Below are 23,714 nucleotides of genomic sequence, written 5' to 3' on the forward strand. Positions count from 1 at the left end.
TAATGGTAAGTTGGGAAGGTCTGAAAACACCCTTAGAAGCCGATGCCTGCTCAGCGGCTCCAGACCCATCTGAGGGATTAGTTTCTGTAGGCCCAATACCTTGAGTTTCCAGAGGCCTAGTTGTCTCCACGTGGGAGTTGGAGGCGGCCTGTGGCTCTGAGGTAGCGGGTGTCAGGGGCTGCGAAAGCGCCTCAGTGAGAACCGGCGACTGGCCTAGAAGAGGTTTTGTCGTCGGTTTTGGACCTCAGATGCCTGTCTTTATCCTTGTCCTTGAGTATTTTCGGTATTGCGGTCGTCGGTTGATCCGACGGCATAGTATAATTGAATCTTCGGCCAAAGTAGTGCAAAGCAAAATCAAAACGTCTTTTTATAGTGCGTTTGTTAAATCTAGCACAAAACCAACAACTAGTGACGTCGTGATCAGGGCCTAGGCATGGAATACAGTAAGAGTGGAACTCCTTATGAAGTATTTGCTTCCCACAAGAAATACAATTATTAACTTTTTCTGACATCGGTCTGAGGCAAGAAAAAAATTTTCCCCACCGGGGTACTTAGCTTTATTGAAGACTTTGGATCTGAAATTCGACTTCGAAAATCTCAGGAGTCGGCCGACCGGCACTTGCGAACTGCTTCTACTTCGGGCACCGTGCGGCAAGAAAGACTGAAGAAAATGGCATTGGATGCATCTTATATACCCCTGGTGCTCTGACGCCAGGGAAGAAGCGACAGCAACCGACGCCAGACCAAGACTTTGGAACTCTGGCCGACTGCGGGACCGCCTGACGGCAGGATAACCCAAGTGTAATGACTGTAGCAGTGTAACACGATGAACATCAAAGCTTAGTTCATAAAACCAAGACTGGATACAGTATGAAACAAACCAAGCAACGCTGATACTGAAGAAGTGTTTAATAAAATGAGAAGTTATGTACCTACCATAACGTTCCATGTTAGTTGTCTTCTCTCGCCTTCTTTCTTGCTGGATGGGTTCGGAGCCGAACCTCGGCTCCGACTCGGCCTATACTAAAGCTCGAGAGCTAATTTTACTGGCTCGAGGCAACCCTATATCCCATGATGCTAGGCGGTAACTACCCAGATCTCGTTTTGGTAGCTAAGAAACCATAGCCAATTCAGTCTCCCCTCTGAGGTGGAGGAGGAGAAAAAGAACTCCCCAAATATCACTACCTGAAGCTGTATCTACCCCAGGACCAACTGTCTGAGCTAGGAATAGAGCAAGGAAGGTCCCCTGAAAGAAGGGGAAAAACCTCTCGGTCTGTCCAGGCTAGGGGGATGGTGGGCGGGACGCAAGAAAGAAGGCGGGAGAAGACAACCAACATGGAACGTTATGGTAGGTACATAACTTCTCAATGTTAAGTTGTCAATCTCGCCTTCATTCTTGCTGGATGGGACCGCGTCACTAGCACCTTCATCCTGGGTGGCTCATTGGAACAGACTCTTGAGAACGGTGGAACCAAAATTTGCCCTGTTTCTGGAGGCCATGTCCAATTTGTAATGTGTAACGAAAGTATGAGGATAGGCCCATGTGGCAGCCGCACAGATAGTGTCTATTGGTAATCTAGCCTGAAAGGCTGTAGATGTAGCCAATGTTCTGGTTGAATGGGCTCTTGGCCTAGAAGGCAATTCTTTACCTCTGAGCTGATAAATACAGGTAATCACAGAAGACAGCCACCTAGACAGGGTTACTTTAGATATCGGAAGACCCTTTTTACTCTCAGCATAAGATAAAAAGAGTTGATCAGATTTCCTGAATTGTTTAGTATAGTCCAGATAGAAGCGGAGCTGACTATGAACGTCCAGACAATGTAGTTTTTGCTCCGCCCTGTTTGAATACATAGGAAAGAAAACTGGAAGATCAATAGATTGATTTAAATTTGTCTGAGAAGCCACCTTGGGTAAAAAAGACGGGTTAGTTCTTAGAGAAACTCTGTCTTTGTGGAACACTAAATAAGGAGGGCGAATGCAGAGGGCATGAAGTTCAGATACTCTCCTAGCAGACGTAATGGCGACTAGGAATAGTGTCTTCCAGGAAAGTAACTTCAAGGAACAGGAGGCCGCAGGTTCAAAGGGAGGGAGAATCAAGGATGCTAAAACTAAGTTTAAATCCCACTGTGGTGGGGGGTCTTTGATCGGAGGCCTGAGTAAAAAGATACCTGTGAGGAATGCCTTGCAAAGCTTATGGGACATGATGTTGGAGTCCGACAAGCCTATGTGAAAATTTGAGATGGCTGCTAGCTGAACTTTTATTGTGGAGGAAGAAGATCCTGAGTGAAAGATTTCGGCTAGGAAATCCAAGACCGAGTGTATTGGAGCAGTGAAGGGATCAATGTTCCTAGCCTTTGCCCAAAAGGAAAAGCGTTGCCATTTACTAGCATAGATCCTTCTGGTGGAAGACTTAAGGGAAGCTACGATAATATCGCGGACAGAATTTGAAATCATTGGAAGCCTGGCTAGGGACGGAAGTGGAGCAACCAAGCTGTGAGGTTGAGAGATTGGAGGGATTGGTGCAGCTGCCCTGATTGATGGGCCAAAAGATCTGGCATTGGATCCAGATGCCAAGGCTGCTCCAAAAGATAGCGATGCAAGAAAGGGAACCATATCTGTCGAGGCCAATAAGGGGCAATGAGGATCATCTTGGCCCTCAAGGTGGTAGCTTTCTGAATTGTTTGTGTGATTAACGGAAAGGGGGGAAAGGCGTAAAGAAGTCCCCGAGGCCAATCGTGGACCAGAGCGTCTCTGGGGGGATGGCCTGGAAGGGGGAAGAGAGTGAAGAAGTCGAGGCACTTGCTGTTTTGTGGTGTTGCAAAAAGATCGCAGCAAGGAAACCCCCACTTCCAAAATATTTTGTCCGTCACCGATTGCTTGAGAGACCACTCGTGAGGCATGAGAACAGCTCTGCTCAGCCTGTCCGCTATGACGTTGGACTTCCCGGGGATGTGCGTTGCTATCAGAAACCACTGAGAAGAGATCACCCTTTGCCAGAGTCTGAGTGCTTCTTGACACAGGGGATATGACCTGGTTCCGCCCTGCTTGTTGATATACCATACTACGGACATATTGTCCATCTGAATTGCAATCGTCCCCAGGGGAAGAGAGTCTTGAAGGGCTTGCAACGTCAAAAGCACTGCTCTCATCTCCAGGACGTTTATGTGCAAGTGGCATTCGAAGGGTTGCCATGTGCCATGGACTGTCCTGCCCTGAAAATGCCCCCCCCACCCAATCAGGGAGGCGTCCGTTGTGACTGTAGCGACCGGGGGGGGGTAAAAGGTCTGCCCTGATGGACTTGAGGGGAGACCATCTACCAAGATAGATGTTTTCTGCAAGATAGAGTTATTAGGATCTTGTGTGTCACAGGGAGCTGTTGGAAGGACCACTGGGAGAAAAGCATCCATTGAAGAAGCTGCATGTAAAAGCGGGCAAGGGGAAGAAGCATAATGCCTGCCGCCATGAGACCTAACACCTTCAGAACATACCTGGCCTGAACTTTGCTGTTCTGAAGAAGGACGTGAACATGACTTTGAATATCTAAGACCCTCTGCTCTGTTAACTTTGCTGAGAGCTGAACGGTGTCCAAGGTGGTGCCTATGAAGGTAATAGACTGACAAGGCAGACTTTTCGAAATTTAGAGAGATACCTAGCTCTTTGCAAATGTGGATGGTGTAGTCTCAGGCTAGAAGAAGTTGACGCCTGGTGGTGGCAGTGAGGAGCCAGTCGTCTAGATATGGAAACACCTGGAATCCTTGACGTCTCAGGTGAGCTGTAACCACTGCCATACATTTGGTGAACACTCGGGGGGCTGTAGTGAGACCAAAGGGCAGGGCTCTGAACTGGTAGTGACTGGCCCCCAGCCTGAAGCGGAGAAACCTTCTGGAGCGCCTGTGCATTTTGATGTGATAGTACGCATCCTGAAGGTCCACTGAGCACATCCAATTGTCCTCGCCCAGAAGGGGTAAAATGGACTGTAGCGTGACCATCCAGAACCTCGTTCTTTTTACAAACTTGTTTAAATTGCTGAGATCCAATATTGGCCTCTAGTCCCCTGTTTTTTTTGGTACCAAAAAGAATTTTGAGTAGACTCCGGATCCTAGCTGGTCTGCTGGGACTGGCTGGATGGCTCTCTTTTTTAACAGCTTTGATATTTCTAGTGCTGCTTGTTTCCTTAGACTGGGTGGAACGTCTGGAAGAGACCCCATTTGAATCGTTTGGGTTTGGATAAAGGGGATTTTGTAACCCTCAGATATGATCGACTGCACCCATTTGTCTTGAGTGAGGGAGAGCCAGGCTTGTGGGTACAGCGATAATCTTCCCCCGACTGCCTCCGAAGGTGGACAGTCGGGCAACACCTCAGGGATGCTGGAAGGGTTCGTCAGAGAGGGTTTCTCTGCTACCCTGGTTCTGCGGACCCCCTCTGCCTCTTGGATGGCGTCTGTTGTTGTTGTTCCCCCCTCTACCTCTAGGGGTGAACTGACCTCTTGCGTCAGGCGTGACTCCTTGTGATTTATGGAACCACATTTTTCCACCCTTTTGACCCTTAGGATATGGTCTAGATGGGGTAGATAAATGGACTCCTATGGCAGAAAGAGTCTTGCCATCTTATTCGCATCTGGTCAAAGTATCTTTCACTTGAGGTCCAAACAATGCTGAACCATCAAAGGGGGAGTTAGTGAAAGACGCCTTGAAGGGGTCTGCAAAGTTACAAAGCCGCATCCAGGCATGACGCCTCAAAGTCACACCTGTGCCAGCGGCTCTACTCGCTCCATCGGCTGCATATGAAATAAGCCGCATGAAGGAGTTGACAGTGGAATTCAGGGTTCCTAGCTGTGAGTTCATTTTTTCCTGAGACCCAGCAGCTGATGGATCCTGTAGGACCTCACCCAGTTCTTTAAGAATGTCTCTTTGAAGATGGGTGAAGTGGCATAAGTAGTTCAGCGACCGCATGGCAAAGGTCGCTGATGAGAACATCCGCTTGCCGTACCTATCCATTGTCCTAGATTCCTTGTTAGGTGGATGGATAGGTACTGAAGGATCAGCCAGTTCCTTCTTAGTGGCCGCCGCCACCACCATGGCATCAACTGGGACACCTTTGGATAAAAATTGCTTATCAGAAGGGGCTGTTATAAATTTAGAAGGCCTCCGTGGGGTGGGTTCCAACGAGTCAGGGGCCGTCCACACCTTCCGTGCCACCACTTCCATAAGGGTGTCGAACGGCGGAGACACCCAAGAGGTGGAGGGTCGAGAACCAAAAGCCTCCAGGTAAACCGACTCGTCCTCGGAAGGATTAAGGGAAGACCAGTTCCCCCTCTGTTTAAGGATTTCAAGGATGTCAGAGAAGGAGACATCCTCAGAGGGGGACCTTGGGGATCCTTCCGACTCATCCAAGTCGGTATCAGATGTGACAGACTCAGGGGAGTCCACATGCTTCCTCTTACATGTCCTCTTATGCGGGGGTTCACCAGACGGATCAGGGGAAACCTCGGAAGAGGAGGATATTCCCAATGGGAAAACCTGAGGCATTGGATCTCGATGGCCGGGGGCGAGAGAATGGGAAGAGACATCAGCAGGCACTACAGTGGGAGGAGCTGATGGAGCTGACCGTAGAGCAGGCACTGGGGCCAATACGCTCCTCATGACCTCGAAGGCGCCCCTGTCAGGCAGGCTAGAGAGCTCCCACTCTGAAGAGCTAGGAACCCCAGCCTGCACCGACAGAGACGGCTCCAAAGCCAATGTCGGGGCCGAACTCACCAACGCCGATGCTCCGAGAGGGAGAACGGGGTCGGACAAGGGTCTGATGCCACTCGCCCGCTCGGAGCCAGCGAGAGAGTTCAGGCACCCAGATCCCTCCAAGGATGGCACCATGGACGAGATCGGAGCAGACGACGGAGCCGAAGGGGGAGGTATCGGCTCCGGCGTCAAAACGGCCACGGCTCCGAGGAGCTCCGGCTCCGAACACTGGGGTAGAGTCGAAGGAGGAATAGTATGTTGTATGGACGTAGCCGCTGTCTGATGAGACGGGCTGTGAAGCATCTGGGCCAGTGCCTGAGACTTTAATAGTCTACTTACCACCCTCTCAAGGTCATGATCGGAAAGCCTGGAAGACCGAGAGGAATGGCTCTGATGGCTCCGCTCTGAGAGTAACGGTGACCTCGGAGCTGAATGAATAGACTCCAGAGATGGAGATCTGGACCTCTTGCGTGTGGAGGGCATCAGGGTTGATGGAGCTGTAGACACGTCGGCTCCAGCCGGAGCCGACTTTGAAGACAGAGTCTTAGAGGTATAGGCTCCGGCTGGAGCCGATGCAGGTAGCTGCGATACAGAGGCCGATAATGTCGCAGAAGATGAGCCACCTTCCGAAAGCTTAGAGCTCGGAGCCAACGGTTTAGGTGGTTTCGAAGGCTTCCCCGGCACGGACTTAGCCGGGGAACCTTCGGGCTTTAATAAGCCCCTTAGTATCAATTTATTCCTGCGCTCCTGCAGGACTCTTGGGCTGAATGCATGGCACACTGAGCAAGAGTCCTGCAGGTGCAGGGGTCCCAGGCAATAAACACAAGAAGTGTGAACGTCTGTCAGAGACATCTTCTGACAGCACGAGTCACACTTCTTGAAGCCTGAGACCTTTGTCTCCGACATATTGTAGTCGATAGGATAAACAACAAAAAAGAAGAAAACAGACACACACACACTCCAACAAATAGGGATACAGGGATACTGAGGGAACACACACACAGCTAAGAATCCCTGTGAGGGAAAAAAGAATAAAAGGAAGGGCCTAAGTCCTAACCTAGGGTGTGGCAGTATGACAGGGATAAGGGATAAGAAAAATAGGGATTAAACTTTTAAAATAACCAGAAAACTAGCCTATAAAAGATTAAAAGTATACTAGAGGGAAAAACTAAGGAGAAGACTAAGATTTTAGTGAAAAATTAGTCACTAACCTGTGAGCCGGTAAAAAGAGCAACCTCGCTAGCGTAGCGGCAAACGAGATCTGGGTAGTTACCGCCTAGCATCATGGGATATAGGGTTGCCTCGAGCCGGTAAAATTAGCTCTCGAGCTTTAGTATAGGCCGAGTCGGAGCCGAGGTTCGGCTCCGAACCCATCCAGCAAGAATGAAGGCGAGATTGACAACTTAACATCAAAGCTTTCATGTCAAACAAACCCGTCATCAGTGTACAAAATACTAACACATACTAACCATTTTTGTATATTATCAAAAATCACACATCCATTAATTATTCAATTAAACAATCAATCCTAGTTAAAAATAATAGTTGTAGAAGCACAGAACTCTATTTCAAGCCTGTACTAAGGTATAAACAAATGTGTTTGATTCTGCAACTATTATTTTTAACTAGGATTGATTGTTTAATTGAATAATTAATGGCTGTGTGATTTTTCATAATATATAAAAATGGTTGGTGTGTGTTAGTATTTTATAAACTAATGAAAGGTTTGTTTGACCTGAAAGCTTTGTTTTATTAAACACTTGTTCAGTATCAGCATTGCTTGGTTTGTTTCATACTATTATCTTTAGCAGTCATGAATCTGTTATGATGTTTTGCCAGGCTTGTGGGTGCAGGGATAAGCAGCCCTGACTGTCTCCAGAGTACGACAGTCGGGCAACCTTTCAGAAATGCTGGTAGGGCTTTTCAGTAAAGGGACTGTGAAAGCCCTGATTATGCAGTCTGCCTCTGTCGATGTGGCCATTCAAGTTGTCTACTCCTTTGCCTTGGGGAGGCCCATCTGCGGAAGTTTTGTGGTAATAACCTGAACTCCCTGAACCACATCTTTGTGCTACCCCCTTTGATTCCTAGAAAAGGTCCTTTGATGGGTGGAAAAGTACAGTTGTGTACACTTACCATAAATGTAGATGTCCGAGTGTATTCACTGTTGTAGTGATTACATTTGGGTAATCTGCTGACAGGTTGCCCTCAGTCGGCCTGAATTCCAAAGTCTTTGGTCCTGCGTCGGTTGCCGTCTCTTCTTCCATGACGTCAGGTCTTCAGGGGTATAAAACAGGCAGCCGACACCATTTTCTTTAGTTTTTCTTGACCCAGATGTCAGGTGCTCCCCAAATGGGGAGCAAATATATATATATATATATATATATATATATGCATGCAACAACATAAACTTTACCTTCATCTAAAAGCAAATACACCAAAAATGCTGTAGAACACAGTGAAGGAAAGAGAAAACCCCAGAATAAAAGGGGGATGGCGGGCAGGTAACCTGGACTGCAACAGTGGATACACACGAACATCTACATTTATGGTAAGTGTACACAACTGTACTATGTTCTTCGTGTTTCACTGATGCAGTCATTACATTTGGGTAGAATCCCAAAGCTATGAATGGGAGGCTGGAGCTAAACAGCATTAGGGGCGGCTATAAGGCCCTGCAGAACTGCAGTGGCAAAGCCTGCCCTGGACTTAGAGAAGAGAGGCAAATGATAATGCTTTGTAAAAGTATGAACAGAACTCCAAGTAGCAGCTTCTAGAATGTCTTTGGTTGGTACCCCTCTGAGAAAAGCTGCTGATGTAGCTGCAGCCCTGGTGGAATGAGACCTAATACCCTTGGGCATCGGTTTACCATGATGCAAGTAGCAGAAACGAATGCAGTGGCTTATCCACTTTGAAATAGTTTGCTTTGAAATAACCTTTCCCTCTGATCCTGCAGCAAATGCCACCAGTAGCTGCTCAGTTTTTCTTAGAGCTTTAGTCCTGCTCAAGTAGAATCTTAGTTGTCTGTGTACGTCCAAGGAATGCAGAATCCGCTCCCCCTTGTTCTCCGGATTTTGATAAAAAGTTGGCAGATGAATAGTTTGGTTAAGAGCCACACTGGAAACCACCTTAGGCATACAGGAAGGATTGGTTCTGACGGACACCCTGTCTGGGTAAAATATGATAAAAGGCTCCACAGCCATGAGGGCCTGTAGTTCTGAGACCCTTCTTGCTGAAGTAATTGCCAGGAGCAAAGCTTTTTCCATGATAAAAACTTTATATCTGCAGTAGCAGCTGGTTCAAATGGAGGCAGGGTGAGCTTTTCCAACGCAAAATTGAGGTCCCATGCAGGAATTGGTGATCTTCTGGGAGGCCTTAAATTTTTGGCCCCTCTAAGATACTGTTTTAGCAAAGGGTGAGAAAAGATCGGTGGCTCTGTGTTGTAATGAGCCAAGATGGCAGAGGCATGGATTTTTATTGATGAGAAAGAGAGGCCTTTGTCAAGCATCTCAGTCAAGTATTGTACAATCTGAGGAATATTTGGCTCTGCTGTGTCAGTTCCTTGTGCTTGACTCCAAGCACAGAATCTCTTTCATTTATCAGCATAAGATTTTCTAGTACTAGGCCTCCTGGCTTCCAAAATGACATACATCACAGATTTAATGAGAGCTGTTATTTGAATAACTACATGATCAGTCATGCTGCCAGGTTCAGTGTTTGGAGCTGATTGTGCAGGATCTGATTGTTTTGCTGAGACAGTAAGTGAGGTATTTGAGGCGTACCAAGCTGGGAATTGAGACATATTCCTTAGGATTGGAAACCAGTGTTGGCGGGGCCAGTCCAGGGTAATTAGCATCATTTTTGGTTTTTCTTGTCTGACCTTTAGTAGGACCTTGGGAAGAAGAGGCAGAGGAGGAAAGGCGTAAACTGATAGGTTTTTCGAAATGAAGGATAGGGCATCCACTTTCCATGCTTGTCTGTGTTAAGTCCTCGTGCAGAATTTGTCCAGTTGATAATTCCGAGGAGAGGCAAATAGGTCTATGTCCGTGCTCCCCCATTTCTTTGTTATCATGCTGAAGACTTGTGGATCCAGTTTCCACTCGTGAGGGTCCATAAGGTTTCTGCTTAAGTCGTCTGCCAGAGTATTTTGCTTTCCTGGCAGGAACTGAGCTTGAAGATGTACTTGGTAGGTCAAGGCTGTGTCCCACAATGCCACGGCTAGTCTGCAAAGGGGGTATGAGTGCGTGCTCCCCTGCTTGTTTATGTAACACATAACTGTGGTGTTGTCCGTCTTTATCAGTAGTTGTCCTGGATGAATTAAGTCCTTGAAGGCTGTCAGGGCATTTTGAACAGCTAACATCTCTTTTTGGTTGATATGCAGATGCATTTGTTTTGGGGTCCATGTGCCCTGAATGCATCTTCCTGCCAGGTGGGCCCCCCCATGCATAGTCTGATGCATCTGTAGTTAAGGTTTGGCTGGCAGGGCGTAGAGTGAAGGACTGTCCCATGTTTTGATGACATGCCTCTGCCCACCAAAGAAACTCCTGTTGTAGGCAGGGAATGAGAGGAATCATTGTTTCCAGACTGTGACAATGTTGACTCCATAAACTTTTTAGGTACCACTGTAGTTTCCTCATATGCATTCTTGCATATGATATCAGTAGAATGCAGGATGCCATGAACCCCAAAGTCCGCAGAATTTGTCTTGCAGATAACTGGGTTTTTGTTGCCATCTGTTTGAAGTAAATAGTCAGTTGCCTTTGTTTGTCTGGCATGAGGAAAGCCATCTGGGTAGTTGTATTCAAGCTTGCACCCAGGAATGTCATCTTTTGAGAGGGTATAAAACAAACAAAGTCTGGTCTAGCTCTCCAAGTACTCCAAAAACACTTCTGTGCGCCAAAAGGAAAAATTTATTGAGCAAAGCTTTCGGGTTAACCACCCTTCATAATATGCTGGGCAGTTTACACAGGTTGCTATATACACTATTTGAGAAGTGGTACAGTTAGCCAAACATTTAAATTAAAATTTTCGCTTAGTTACAGGATGTTCAAATATATTAGATGTATCATATATGTCTGTACAACAAGTACAATTATAACACTTCTGTGTTAAGCTCTTATTTGAAAATTCTGTCTTTTTCTCTTTAAAATCTTTAAAACACAACTTTTGTTTTAAATTATCTAAATTTCTAAAAGAAAATTTCGGTTTTATTCCTATTATGTCTTTTACCTCTGGCATAGCTAACATTATCAGCCAATTTTTCTCGAATAGTGTATATAGCAACCTGTGTAAACTGCCTAACATATTATGTAGGAAAGATGACAAGAAAATTAAAAGAACGTATAATAGAGCATAAATCGGAAATTAGAAGGGGAATATTAACAAATGCACTCAGCAAACATATTGTTGAAAATGAGGGTCATATTTTTAAATTTAGAGTAATATGTAGAGTAGACCTTGGTATGAGGGGAGGGGATATTAATAATATGTTAGAGCTGAGAGAGTTAGAATGGATTATTAGGCTAGATGCTGAGGCAGAACCAGGTTGAAATGTAACAATTAGTTTGAAACCAATATTAGTTAAAAAGCAGAGAGAAAATATTTAGTCTCTCTCTTTTATGCTTTGTATTTTATAATTTGATAGATTGGGTATCAGGGACGTCAGGGAAGAGGCGACAGCAGCCGACACCGGGCCTAGCCTTTGGACCTCAGGCCAACTGCGGGTAGCCTGCCAGCAGGATTACCCAAGAGTAATGACTGCAACAGTGAAACACGATGAACATCTTGTTTCTATGCCTCTGCCCATTGATTTTTTGGCAGATCTGGCCAACCGTTTGGAATTGGCAGAGTGTGGAAGTGGAATCTGTATCCCTGGGATACTATGTTTAATACCCACTTGTCCTGGGTTATTAACTGCCAATTTTGAGCATAAAGTGCTAACTTTCCCCCTAAGGGAGCTGCCAAAAGATAAGTACTTGGTGATGGCAGAGGGAAGTCATTGTGACTGTCTACTGTAGGGATGCACTTTATTTCCTCCAGATTTGGAGGTAGAGGCACCCCATTGCTTTGACCTGTAAGAATCCTGTGACTGGTATCTAGAACCTTTAGGGTGCCTGGATTTGCCCCGTGGAGCTCTGCCGGACAGAGGAAAGGACCAATTTTTTGTAGACCAGTGTACTGAATCTTGGTGGCTGCACTTGTAAGAAGTCTTTTAAAGTTTTCATAGACTTAGCTTTGTCTTCCATTTCCTTTAAAACCTCTTCTGCCTTAATACCAAACAGAGTATCATGCTGTAAAGGTGCATCCAGCAATTTAGCTTTAACATGATCACGCAAATTTTGCTCTTTTAGCCAGGCATGCCTTCTAATCACAGATCCAGTAACTACGGCCCAGCAGGAGGCCTCCAAGGAATCAAAACCACATTGCAAAGTATGCTTTCCAACTTGTTCTGCAGCATGCAATAATTCCTGCAATTCTTTATTCACTGCAACTGCTAAAAGCACTAACAGATCTACTGAAGTGGAAATAACTCTAAACACAATTCCTACATTACACGTAACAAATATGAGCTAAACCATGAAGAACAGTATCTATACAGAGACTCAAAAAACTTTTATCTTTAACAACAAAAGAAATAACACACACCAATAAAACTACTACAAACTATCCTATTAAACCCATTAGTATGACTATTACAGTTAACTAACTAAATTTCCATTCCACAAAATGGTTAAGAGAGGATATGACTATGGATATAAGTATTTCTATAAGAAATAAGCATTACAAAGCAGTTTCATCTTTTTAGAGGAACCCTCAGATACCCAACTGAAAGCTTCAGATGGCAAACAAGATCTGGGATACCAGGGTGAAGTGGAGGGAATTACAAATATGACAGAAGTCACAGCCCTGGATTTGTTAGCTTTGGGAATGGTACTGAGGTCAGATCCAGTAGGATCTGACAACCCAAAAGTTGAATTGGATGAAAATAGACATCGGATACAGTTTTTATTCAAATTATTGATGAAGTGGAAGGTTTTCTATTAAGGGGACTTACCTATTCAGCCTACTCAGCCTGGAAGGAGCACTAGCTGACCACTGATCCCACGAAGCCAACTGGGAGAGTGTACTACAGCAGTAAGAAAGTTATGAAGGGTTTGGTGCCCAGATCACTGACATCATGTATCTCTCCTCGAGCTCATCAATAATATTTTGGAAGGTGCTCTAAATACTGAGGAATGGGCAGAGATAAAGTATAGGTCAAGCCTGCTAAATCTTAAAAGGTCATGCAAGTGGTGGACAATGGGCACACTATCCATGCTGCCTATTTTAATCCGGCCAAGGCAACTGACACCACACCACATGGCCAGTGGTATCCCCCGGAGATCTGCGTTGGGCTCCCTACTGTTTAGCATTTGTTTCTCAGACCTCAAAATTGTTAACACTGATCTCTAGTTAACCAAATTTGCTGATGACTTCAAGCTGAGTGCAGTTGTCAGACCAACTCAAGATACTTAAATCTTTTAAAAAGAATTAACTTAAGTCAACATCGGGTGCACAAGAAAACGGCTTAAACTAAACACCAAGAAATGCAGCATCATCCTTTTCCAAAAACATCAGATTGCTTCAACCAACATCATAGATAACACCCACTACCAAGCAAGTCAGTGGTTAGTGACCCAGGTACAGGGGATTGATAGTTTTCTTTGATTACATATAGACATCACAGTTAAGAACTCCTTGGATATCTCACAACTAACTGCTAAAGGCATCTCTTCTAATTAAAATCAGGGAAGTTATTGTTTCCTTGCACTCTGTCTTGGTCAGACATGTTATAGAATAAAACAGACCCTTTTGTACATATCTCACAGAACACATTAAAAAACTTAAAAAACTGCAGAGGTTCCTAACACAAAATAAGGAAATATTGGAATCATTGTTCCTTTCTAAGCCAATCCTAGTTTTCCTGAAAGAATAATGGTGCCCTGTATCCAAATAGGACATTGAGTGCCAGGCATTTATAAGCTACCTCTGTCCATAAAGAACATGGGTGCTAGACCCAATGTAAATTTCCTATTCCCAATCCAGTGGTCTAGGTTGCACTTAAACTGTGTAACAGACAAACTCAACTTCACTTGGATGGGTAGCCTGTTCCATAGGAGGCCAGATTCTGGGACACACATCCGTCTCTCTAGTAAGTTCTTTTTAAATCACAGAGAAAATTCAGGTCTTTAGACCTTGTATTTCTGGCACTATCTGAATTGGGGATATGCAGGAGATTCATAAGTGTGGGTTTGCAGATGCCTTGCAAGCAAGGCATATATCACCCCTCAGCAATCTATTGCAGACTGAGTAGATGGAAAGGGGTTTAAGGTACTTTGCATAAGGTAGGATTGTTATGCCTTGTATTCTTTATGTAAAGAACTTCTGAGGTTGCTTTAGTTGCTGCAGGTCAAGTACATACTGAAGGGACCATTGTACTCTATGACTGGTCTGATAAGGGCAGAATACAGTGGGATAATGAGCTCTTTGGACCTAGAGGCCATGCCCTTACTTATAAGTTGCACACCATATAAGGATTTCCACACCACTGTGGCCATGTGGTGGTCAAAGGTAAGGCTACAGTCTACGTGCATACCCAGATCCCTGACCACTGGGTTGACTCTTGGAGAGATATTATGAACATGGTAATTAGCTGAGATGGTTGCCTTCTCAAAGGGAACTTTTTGTTGTGCTCATACTTCCCTTATATACCAGCACAAAGTCCTCATGTCTTGGTCTAAAGTTGGATGTGTGGTGTATGAGGAAGCAGCACATAAGCTCCGGCACACTGGCCAGGCATAGAATATCCTTTACAGGATACATCTCCTCCTCTCAGCATTACTGCAGAAATGTTCAAATGATGAAAATATGAAAGTTAAGTACTTATAATGCTAGATTTTCATGTCCATACATACATACACACACACACACACACACACACACACACACACACACATGCATTCATATGTATATAAATGTGGAAAAGTCAAGGTCCTTCAGGTTCTGCAAGTACAATAATAACAAGGAAAGGGGATGGAGAAACAGCTGTCATATTACATGGACATGAATGCAAGAATCCATCATCACGACAGGTACATAACTCATAGCACAGTTGAACTCCAGAATGGCATCATGACAGGACACCATTGAGGTTAGAGGCACCAAAGGATGCTCTAGCCCTAGAAACAAAATCCAGTTTGCAGTGTTTAATGAAAGTATGCATGGAGGGCCAAGTGGCAGCTGCACAGACTTCAACTATTGAACACCTGAAAAAGGTGGTAGAAGGTGCCATTGAAGAAAAGGTACGAGGCCATTACCCACTGCCCAACCCTCTTTGCTTGTCAACATAAAGGGTACTATCTGGTTCCTCCTTGGTTGTTGATATACCAAACTACTGCCATGTTCTACAAATGGATATAGATCACTCCTAGATGAAGACAGTACTGAAGTCCCTGCAACACAAGCTGCGCTGACTGCATCTCTATGACACTGATGCGAATATCAGCCTCAATGGCAGCCCATAAACCTTAGGCCATCCTCCCACTGTAATGCTCACATCCCATCCCATCCTCAGCCTAGGAAGGAGGTTCTGTGACCCCAAACATTAACAGAGAAGGTGGAAAAAAGGCAAACAAACTGGATAGAAAAAGTCTAACAAACCACCAGATGTTTCTTACATATATTGCTTATCCTAAGTGGTATGGAGAGATGATGTTGAAGCTGAGACCACTGCACTTGTACAAGCACTGTAATACTTTCTTGTGTTAATGCACAAATTGAACCATTAGCATTGATGACATAATTAGCCACAGAGCACTGAAAATTAGGGAAGCAGTCACAGATGTAGCCTGAAGAAGAGCGAGATCATCACTTGTCTGAATTTTGTCCACATCCAGTTGTTTGCACTAAGATAAGGCAAGACTGATTACACCATGACCACTCTGAGCTGGTTCTTGCTTACATATTTGTTTACTATAGGTGGTTGAGGTCCACTATGGGCTTGAGTTTCTGTTTTTTTCTTCAGAGCCAAAAAGAATTTGAGTAAAACACTGACCCTTCTCTGGTCTGGTGGGACCTCCTGGATGCCTCTTTTGCAAAGCAAAGAGGCGAGTTCTTTCTCTGCTGCTATTGCCTGATCGGGTGGCACCTCCAGCAGCAGCTGTTTTGAGGGAGTTAGGAAAAACAGTATAGAATAGCCTCTGGATATGACCCCATCTGTCTGGTGTGATGGCCATCCATCCAAATGGGTAAAAAGATAACTGACCCCCAACTGCCTCCACAGGGGAGAAGTCAGGCAGCCTTTCAGGGGCAATGCAGTTTCCTGATGAAGGGCCCCCAATATTCCTAGTTCTAAGGACCTCCTCTGCTTCTGGGCTTGCATCCATTTAAGGAGCAGTCTCTGCGCCAGCCAACCTTATCAGAAGATGCTTCAGACTGCTGATGCCTGGACTTCCTGTAACAGAGTGATCTTTCCTTCTGTAATTCATACTATATGACCTATATGGGATCCCAAAATTCACTTAAACAACAGAAAGTATCCTTCTATCCTGTTCGCACTTCTACATCTTTTCTTTCCCTTACAGACCAAATGGTGATGATCCATCAAAGCGACATTGATGAAGGATGTCTTAAAATGGAGTGCAAAATCACAGAGATGCAGTCAGACCTGTTCTCATGGCCACACCGGCTTCAGTTGCCCTCACTGCTCCATCCACTGTGTTTTGCAGGAGGAACATGAAGAGGTCAAAATGCTGATCATACCCATGGTTACTGGAATCAGACAGCAAGGGTGTTTCATAGCAGTCAAAACTTGCTTAGCCAAATACCTCTGGAAGCAATTCATGTGGGTAGCATATTTCAGTGCCCTTAAGGTCAAGCTGCCTGAAGCATAAGTTCACTTCCCTATTCTGTCCATCAGCCTGGACTCTTTGCTAAAATGTAGACAGAGGTTAAATTATCAGTCAGCTCCTTTTGGTTGTTGTTGCCATAACAACAGAATCCGCCATAGGAGATTTTGTCAAGTGTTATCTGTCACTGGGAGAACTAAGAATTTTGTCAGTCGTTCGAGGCACAGCTTCAGATGTGTCTGGTTCCTGCCACGACCTGCTTACTGTCAAACAAATTAGCTTATCTGCTGGAGGGACCACCCAAGTAGTAGATGGGGCTGAGCCATAGGCCTTAATGAGAACCTCCTTGTCCTGATGGAGCAGTGGGTATAAGTTCTAATATCTCTCCAAAAGAAGTGTTTTTGAGAGTGGACTCTGCTCTGAGTCAGTCTCTGATGTGAGATACTCAGATGGGGAGTGTGTTTGTCTTCTCTTACACATCCTCTTCGATGGCATGTCAGTTAGGATATGTCAGACTCCTCAGAGGACGCTGCCTGCTTTGGATTGATCTCTTTGAGGCCTACAGTTCAACTCGGAACCAAGGATTCCTAATGGGAAAGAAGCGAGATGGAGTGGGAGTACCAGGGTGGAGCAGATCCCAGTGAGGTCTGTGTCTCAGCTCTCGATGAAAAGGTGATCATTTTCCCCATAACCTATAAGGCCATTCCAACCTCTGCCAGATCCAAAGATGCTGCTTCAGCAATCAGATGCATTCCACCTGGGGAAGAAACAATCAGAGCAGAAGACGGCACCCCCTAAAGCAGAAAAGCAGGACGGCCTCAAGAAGGGAATCAGAATTGAAGACTCTAATGTTGTCATTCCAACACTACCAAAAGAGTCATATGAGATGGCTCCAAAGAAGGCACAGAAGCCTCAGTGTCAAATCCCCTGTCCCAAGATGACCTCGGCCACAATGGGGTTAGGGTAGAGTGCATCAGATGCAATATCCCCAGTGTTGACACTTGAATGAGGGCTGACACTGAGAGCAGAGGGTGCAGGTGAAAAATTGGCTTTGAAAACTCTGGAGTGGAAATGTGCAAATGGGAAGGAGCTAAGAGAGGGAGCACAAGGCCAGCACCATCAGTTTTCAGATCCATAGGAGAAGGCATGACTCCTATCTCAATTTGCATTTTTAAAAACCTCCTCATCAAGCGATCCAGGTCCACCAGTGATGTATTCTTGTATGACTTGAATGATCTCTATGACAAAGTGGAGGGAGAAAAAGAAGAGATCTAGTGGAATATTTTCTCAGATAAAGCTTGTCCAGTGAGTCTCTTTGGCAAAACAGCCCAAATAACTATTAGCTACAGGAGTGCAAGATTCTGTGGAGGAGTACAGGTGGGTGTCCTAGCCATACAGACATCCATCCCTGGGATTTTCAGCGCTGAAGACAGTCACAAGTAATCTCATTGACTTTTCCTTGACTCCAGTTTGTTAGATTGCCAAAACCAAAAAAATCTGAAAAAGTGTCAAAGCCTGGATCCAAGGGCAGCAGCCCCTTGAAAATCAATTTTTGTTTTCTGCCTGAAAGAGCTCTTGGATCAAAGGAAGAACAAACGGCACAATCTTCAGACAAGTCAGTCATCACCAAAGCACACTATGCATACATCAGGAGTGTCTTGGGTGAATTTTGTGCCTGCAGTTAATGAAGTGAAGTGTTTATACAAACAACTGCCTCCCTGGCAGCCTTATTACTTTAATCCATTAAACACAGGGCCAGAGTCAATAAAGCCTACACTAAGTGTACACAATATGTATTCAAGAACATTCTTATCACATTTTTTGTGGTTTCTAGTCACTCAGAAAGATTACACTAAGTGTACATATAGTCTACACTTTGTGGTAACCTTTATGAATCCTTGCCAATATTTAAAGCTGCAAGAATATCAGTAGGAAAACTAAAATTAGGAGGAAAAAGGTATGAGTTATGTATGTGTTGTTTGTTCACTCAAAAAGGTGTACACTTAGTGTAGGTGTTACTGAATCCCAGTGATAATAGGGTATAATAGATTTTGATTAATTTTAAGGATATAAAGTTTACTAAAACATGCAAGCTGTTTTTCACATCCTGAATTGGAACAGAAAAAGATATGAACAAAAAACAATGTGTGTAAGTGGGGAACACAGGCTCTAACATACATGTTAGCAAAGTTAACCCTAGCTTTAGGGTGCAGCCATCTTTTTTGGCACAACTGCTCCTATCTTGTAGGGTAAACTTCTTTTTGGCAAAGTATATACAGTTTCACTAAACAGTACTTGTATTATTTATAGGGTACTTGCGTATTATCGCAACCAGATGTTAGCGATAATACCACTTACTTCCCGATATCGAAATCTGACTGTTTTTGTTGTACAAATGTCAGCAAATGTCTTTTCTTTCACACTGAAGGTTGTTTTAAGACAGGTTATCAAGAACAACAGAGAAAGTCAGTGTGTCGCTGTGGCTGTGTGCACTTTACTACCAGCATGTGTGAGGCTATCTCATTTGTGCATTAACGGTGCTTGCAGCCACAGCAACAGTAACTTTTCACGCTGTTCTTCGTAACCCTTCTTAAAACCACCACCTCTAAAAAACAGTCCTTTTTTTCTCTCTTCCTTGTCAAAGTGCGTGTCACAACACATGTTTTCAATTCAGTAGGTCTCCAAATGGTGAGGAGGCATCCCTCTGTGTGATTTAATCCTAGAAATGCATCTTAAACTAAGCAAAATACTGTGTTGTATGAGTCTCAGGAAAGCTGTGATACCTGAAACCTAAATGCAGTTATGACCGTTATTCATCAGCATTTGCTGCCACGAAAAAAAAGGAATGTTCAGCGGGCAGACTTTCAATAAGCGACATACTGCTGGCAGTAAAGTGCATAAAGGAATAACAGCATGTTTTTTTTTACATTTTATTGAAAACACTCCCAGAAAAAACTGCATTGTTAAAGGAAACTCACTATATGACAGTTATAAACCACTAACGGTCAGATGTCGATATAGGGAAGCAAGTGGTATTATCGCTAAAATCTGGTTGCGATAATACATAAGTACCATTTATAGTACCCATAAAAAGAGAAAAATGAAAAGATCTGGAAAAACGAAGAAAGAATTGATACAATTCCAAAACTATCAGTGAGGATGTAATCTCCTGTAAACTGAGTGAGCCTGATATGTGCGAAGTCAGGGATGCAGTGAAAGATAATGTGGAGAAAGATGAAGCATTATTGGACAATATGTTATTACAAAAGAAAGAGGGTAACAATATGAAAATTCTTAAAAATGTTGTTAGTCTAACCAGTGCACAAGCCACTAAAATGTCTTTTGCTGAAAAGTCAAACCTTAAATTATACTCATGTTGTTGATAAGAATGACCATTTAAGTGCTATAAATCTCCATCAAAATAGCAGTGAAGTTGAAACATTAGCTACTGGAACAAGTCTATCCTAAAATAACAATTCTTAAACTAAAACTAATAATAATAATAAAAGAAACAGATAAGAGTAGTCAAGAAAAAGTGGATATACAGTCTGAGCATACAAACAAAAAAGTTAAAATGTGTGTTTGAAAATATCACGTAGAGCTCTACTCTAGGATGTTTTGTCAAGATTTTGCTCCATTCATTTAGAGACTTGAAAGACATCAAATTACGCAACAGCCTAAGGAGCAGAGCTCAGGTGTTTCCAAGTTGAATACATACAGCTTAAGGGCAGGCTCTTGCAGGCAGAATGGCCAGGGGATCCCTCAATTGTCTTGTGTAGATTTCATTAAAGCACTTCTCAAAAGAAGCAACAGGGCCAGAGGTTACTGTAAAGAGAACTTCATGAGACTCTAAATGTTTTTCTAAAGGAATGGCCATCCTGCAGGAAGCTGTTTATAGCTTTATTCACCTTACAGAAAATAGCCAGAAGTTCTTCTGACTCCTCAGAGGAAGGTGGTATCCTATCACTCCACCAGCTTCAGCAGAGATGCGCACACATGCACAGACATGAGTGAAGAGCAACTGTGATGGACAGGCATGAGATGTGAGGTAAAAAGGAACCAGCACATGGAAATTTCCCAACTAACACTGGTTTGAGGAACAGAGTGCTCTGCCCTAGTCCAGCTACCAGATTCAGGCTGTGATCTTTGTTTTCTTTTTAAACACCTTCATTAAATTATCACTTAAGACATAGAAACATGTATATTAATAGAAACCATATTAACATTTTTTTCCATTTACATACATTATACATTACATGTTTTCTTTCTTTAAAACAACTGGCATTCAGTCCAGCCTTACATAAATTGTACAGTTCCTGCCTTCCATTAAACCACGAGCTTTATCCTGAACATTTTTCTGCAAATACTGCTCCAACAAGTTAAATTAATTTCTATGCAAGATCCTGTGCCCCACCAACGAATAATCATTTCCTTAGCTATAGACACTTGCTCCTGCAATATTTCTGACAAAATACTATGCAGGGAATTTTTAAAAAATCTTCCAACTCATTATACTCCCAAAAAATGTTCCCAGTTACTTCTTTCTTTTTCATCACACTTCCAACTTTTTCCATCTACCTGAAGAAAAATTCTATGAATTTTGCTTGGGTATGATAAAATTATATATATATATATATATATATATATATATATATATATATATATATATATATATATATATATATATATATACATATAAAGAGATTTTTTGTTTTGAAAAAGAATGCTTTTTATTGAATCACTCTAAAAAGTAAAAAAAAAAAAAAAAAAAAAATAAGGAAGAAGATAAAAACTTTGCAAAAGAAACACAGACAAGCTTATTACAGAAAAACATTCAAGATTGGTTTTGCTGATTGTGATAATGAGGTACCAGAAGTAGTAGCAGAAATCTGCAAATAAAGCCGTATTTACCTGATTACTATACCAATTATAGCCTTGAATTTCTGAGTCCCTTATTCTCTTTGCCAGTGTGTCTAAATATAAAGCAAACAACAAAGAGGAAAGGGGACAGCCCTGCCTGATTCCTCTGTTCACAGAGAACTTAAAGTGGGAGAGTTCTTTCCCTATAACTCTTGCTTCTGGTCCTTCATATACCCTCTTATTTAGCTTTATTATTGTATCAGGGAATGCAAATTCTTCTACTGCCCTACTCATAAAATCATAGCTTACTCTGCTGAATACTTTCTCTGCATCAAGACCCAACAACATTGGTATCCCTTTTTACATTCTACTTCCTTCTGGATCAATGTTTCATTAATGTTGTCAAATGTCTGCCTTCCATCCACAAAACCACAATGACCCATATCTGTCAGTTTTGGCAACATCTATGCCATTCCTTTAGCTAGTACAGACAAACAGGGACATTAATTTTCGTTGACAGAAAAAGTCAAATTCCATTTACAACTATCAGAACTTAACGATTTTTTCATATTTTTTTTCAAATGAGTTTTCGTTTTTTTTGTTTTTGTTTCTTCTGACGCCTCAAAACTTACCTTTTTTATGGACTATGCATCAGCAATGTCCAAGAGTTACTGCTGAGATATGTAACAGCAGTCAAACACCCTCTGGCTTTTAACATTTCTCTCTCTCTCTTGTGCCTTGCAAGAGGAGTTGGGTTGCTACAGTTTTACTTCAGCCCTATACCTAATACCAGGTGTGTTATGGCTGGGCTATGCAAGGATAGTTCATAGGTATGTACTAGGCTAACGAACACAATGGCCTTTTTAGCCCTAACCATGCATCCCAACGGCTAGGCTTGAATGGGACTTAAGGACTTACATGACCAAGGAATTGTTTTTGCTTCCAGAATACACACTGGACTATATGTGGGATTAGATGGTTCATCTAGCTATAAGACCCTCCTGATATGAACTAATCTCAGACCTTTTGTCTATGAATGATGAATAGCCTTTAAAACCCTTTACAGTGACCACATGCAAAAGTAGTCCTAGACTTTTGTCATCATGTCAGCTGAAAAGAAGATATTCACTCACTATAATGTTCCATCTGTGCTGTCTACTTCAGTCTTCAGCAAACCTGCAGGTCCCAGTTCAAAGATCGGAACAGATACAGACGTCAGTAAGCTTAGGATCTGAAGCTAGAGCTCCTCCCACCCTACCCATCCTGACTAGCTCCTCTGAGATAGAGTTTGCTGCAAATTGCATTCCAAAAAGAAACAGAGCATAAAAGATGCCCAGGAGCTCAACAGAGAACAAAGGTTCCCAATATAATCCATCAGGTCCTTCAGAGATAAGGAAGAGGGAGGGGGGAGGTTGATGAAGACTAAATCAAACACAGATGGAACATTATTGTGAGTACATAACTTCTTTATCTGATGTTGTCTGTTCAGTCCTCATCAAACCTGTGGGACAGAGTACCCAGCTACATAGATCTTGGTGGCCTTATAGAAGGCTATTCCGGAGCACTGCAGACCTAAAAGCCCTGTTCCTAGATATGTCAAGCTTGTAATGCAAAATGAAAGTGTGGGAGTTTGCCCATGATGCAGCTGCACAAATCTTCTAAAGAAACCATAGACCCGAAAGCCTGGAAAGCGGCAATAGATCTCGTGGAATGAAAGAATACACATGAATGACACAGCTTGTTAGCAAATGAGCAATAGTAGTTTTAACAACTGCTTTCCCTTTTCTGGATTCTGAGAAAGTGACAAACAACTGATCAGACTTCCTGAAAGATTTTATCCTAGCCAGATAGAATCACAATTGTCTATGGACATCCAAAAGATGCAACATACATTTAACCTTATTTTGAAAGTTTTGAAAAAAAATATAGGGAGATTACTAAAATTATTAATAGTATTGACCAACACAACCTTTGGTAAGAAAGAGGGATTAGTACATAAAGTAACTATCTTAATGGAATATAAGATACGGAGGTTTGGAAGAAAGTGCCTGAAGTTCAGAAACCCTCTTGGCCGAAGTAATGGCAACGAGAAAGGATATTTACCAGGACAGGAATTTCAATTCAGCCTTAATGGCAGGTTCAATAGGGGTAAAGTCAAGGCTTGCAGCACTAACGTAAGATCCCACAGTGGAGAAGGATCCTTGATAGGTCGTCAGAGAAGGAAAGTACCCT

General features: G+C 43.2%; 1 protein-coding gene across 1 annotated transcript in view; it reads right to left on the reverse strand.

Moving 5' to 3' along the window:
- CNTRL (centriolin) overlaps positions 1-23,714 on the reverse strand; it is a 4,034,091-nt gene that overhangs the window by 2,973,033 nt on the left and 1,037,344 nt on the right. The gene's annotated exons all lie outside the window — the stretch shown is intronic.

This window comes from Protopterus annectens, chromosome 16.part0 (genome assembly GCF_019279795.1).
Source record: "Protopterus annectens isolate FY-2018-M chromosome 16.part0, PAN1.0, whole genome shotgun sequence".
NCBI lineage: Eukaryota > Metazoa > Chordata > Ceratodontiformes > Protopteridae > Protopterus > Protopterus annectens.